A 3,283-nucleotide genomic window follows, 5' to 3' on the forward strand; every position below is an offset into this window, starting at 1 on the left:
TATTTTTTTTTACAGGTCCATGTGTTGTAGTCGCGCCCAATCCAAATAGTAAGAGGCAATAATAAGTATAAAAAATTACCAAATCTACAATGCGCAGGGCTTGAAATGAGTATCAATGCGCACATATCCGGACCACATATCTATCATCTTACACTATAAAGATCAGAAAATGTATAAAGGGTAAAACCGGTAGATTAGTTGTGTAACTGGCTGCACCAAGTTACCAAGTCTCTACGTACTTCCAAAATCCAAAGAAAAAAAAAATTACTCTTCATTGTCAACCTTCATCGCCTCCTTCTTCACCGAATGACTTTAAATCTGAAAAAGCACTCTCGCTTGTGTTCTCTTCTCTTCTCTTCTTTCAGTGTCCTAGATAATCCAATGAACGACGGGCACAAAAATACCAAAACGGCGTCACCTCATCAGCAAGAGGAAGAAGACGAAGAGCTGCATGGCCTTCTTGTACCCAATATCGACGATCTGCCAGTCAGCCCTCCCTCATCCGACTCCAATTTTGTTACATATTTCGCCCCTGGTTAGTCTTTACTTTACTTATATATTTCTTGTCTCTGTTTGTGTCTTGTGTTGAGCTGACATAGATTGATAGCTCTAATCTCCTCCTTATTGTTTTCAGATTTCATAAATCCAGTCCAGGCATGCTCAATATGTTCATCGCCACCCTAATGGGTAAGAAAAGAGAAAAGCCCCCCGCATTGAATAGCATATTTCTGGAATTCATGTTAAACTAAATGGTTTGGTTTTCTTTTTAATCCAAAAAATTAGGTTATGTCTCATAGACTTGCAAGTATTTGTGGTTTCAACTAAACCAATTCAATCCACCGTGAAATGGTAATGGCTGTTTTTGTCTTTCCCACATTAGTATATACTATCACTTGGAATAATGGTCTTTGAACTTTAAAGCTAATCCAGTTACTGCTCTGTTCACTTCACTCCCCTTCAATGGCTTCCCTCTCAAACTTGTTTTTCTCCCACAACAACCCCGGACTCCCTCATTTTCTACCCCCTTCAAAAATCCCAATCCTTAAATTTCCAAATACTTCTCTCATTTCCACTACTTTCAGTCCTTCACAAACCTCTCTCCCCATTTCTTGTGTCCCCAACACAGTTGAGATTGCAGAGAGAGCTTTAACACTTAGAGAAATATGTGAAGGGCATGTTCCAAAACATATACTTCAAAGAAAAGTGATACTCTTTTTCTTGTTTGTCTTATATTTTGATTATATGATTGTGTTGAACTCATAAAGTTGAGAGAATAAAGAAGGGGTTGTATATTTGTGTTTGAGATTTTGAGTAGTGGTAATTTTTTGTGCAATGCAGGGCTGAGGAAGTTGGATTTGTTGAACCAACTGATGTGCAGAGAGAAGCTTTACCGATATTACTATCAGGGCGTGATTGCATACTTCATGCTCAGGTTACTTTATGTGTTTAGATTTGATTGGTACATTATGCATTTATGTTGCTAGCTAAGTTTTTGCCTCCAAAGAATTGAGGCTGAAACTGCACTATTACAAATACTAAGTGGTCATAAATGTTAAATCCACCATATAGAGTGTAAATAGATTTGTATACTTTAGTGCTAAAACTTGGTCCTTCATACTACTTGCTACTGTTGCTCGCATACTAGACCTTCTAGTCAAGCTGCAATGGCATTACCTGGAAACTCAAAAGGAATTTTCAGTCGAGCACATCATACTTTACTTGTTGATAATCTTGTCCAGTATTTTCACTGTCAGTTTACCGACAGGCCCAGACAGTATATGCAACACTTTAAACATCAAAACTAGCATTGCCTGACTATTATAGTAATCCGTCACCATTTTCGTGACAAACTTTACATTGGGGGGAGCTGAGTAAATTTTGCCATGCCAAAATGACACGTGACTTTGCCACCGAATTATTAGCAGTAGTCTGCAGTTTTTTTTTTCACCGATGAACAAAGGTTTGGGATCTAACATTAGCTTATTGTTGCACCTAAATTGTTCTTTTCTCAGTTTTGATTGGCTTGTTCACTATTGTGCCCCATCCTTATTAAATTGAAGAATAGTGGCAAGAGAGGGAAACTAATGGATGGGAGGAAAAACATGTTCATTCTTACAAAAAGTAATATACTAAAGAAATTATAACGTTCAAGTGTGTTAATGGTAATTTGAAATGTATAAACTCCTTGCAGTCTTGTGCTATTCGTTTGCTGACCCCTTGCATAAGAAATCCTTAGTAATCCCTACCGTCCGAGGAATGGATCTTATCTCAACTTTCAAATCGTAACTGTTGCTGAGCTAACTGTTGTTTCCTAGTTTGAGCATTTAGTGAAGCTTGACTAAATGCTCAAATGGCCAACTTGTTCCTCAAATAATACCTTCATTTACTAATAAAACAACGAGACTTGTTTTTATTTATAGCTAAGTTACATTGACACGGACATGTGTGTCCATATCCGACACGGATACGGAGTGTCTGACATGGCGAAATATCAAAAACTAAGGTATATCACACACAATATGTGTCCGTGTGTGTCCGATACGGACACGTGGATACGCATCCGATACAAATTATTTTTGAAATATGGTGTGTCCATGTAACATAGATTTATAGCAGTCATGTGGTTGATGCTTTGCCTTTTCTGTTATGTGCATGGCGTCTACCATCACCATCGTATCTACTTATTTGATATTCCATGTTTCCCATCTTTGAAATGTATAGAAAAACGACAAAGATAGTGCCAATCCTCATCCTTTTTGGATGAAAAGAATATAGATAGTGGTGTTCCAATATTTGAATAGTTTTTGTTGAATTTGACGTGTCAGATGGTATTACAGAGGCTACTAAGGCTAACATCAGTACTTTACATAATGGCCGGCTTTATGAGATGGTGTACATGTGATTATGTCCATTGACTGTCCAACCTTTTGCTTTCTGAAATTGCAGATTGGGCCCGAATCACAAACTCAACTTTTGCTTTCAATGTTGGTTACAGAGGATCCCCGAGGTGTTTCTATAGAGACAGATGATTGTAGAGCCAGTGAAATCACATCTTCCATTTCTTCAGTCCACATTGAGTAGGAACATTTTTGTCATCCTTGTTTGTATTGGATGCATTTAGCTAAGTCTTAATTTAGTGGTTAACTTGAGGAGGAAAGATAGGATTTGTAAACAATTGTTACAATGGGTGAGCTGAATGTATCTCACCCAGGAATGTAAAAAATAGATGTTTAAGCCTTATGTAATTTCTCATGAATGAAATGACATAAATGTGCAATTCAAA

General features: G+C 37.4%; 1 long non-coding RNA gene across 1 annotated transcript; it reads left to right on the forward strand.

Moving 5' to 3' along the window:
- The first annotated feature begins 395 nt into the window (after positions 1–395).
- On the forward strand, positions 396–3,283 carry LOC147516784 (uncharacterized). Its single transcript, XR_015211166.1, has 4 exons — positions 396–535; positions 635–687; positions 1,339–1,432; positions 2,947–3,283. It is a non-coding gene; the product is annotated as an uncharacterized LOC147516784 (long non-coding RNA).

Source organism: Coptis chinensis, chromosome 2, assembly GCF_015680905.1.
Source record: "Coptis chinensis isolate HL-2020 chromosome 2, ASM1568090v1, whole genome shotgun sequence".
NCBI lineage: Eukaryota > Viridiplantae > Streptophyta > Magnoliopsida > Ranunculales > Ranunculaceae > Coptis > Coptis chinensis.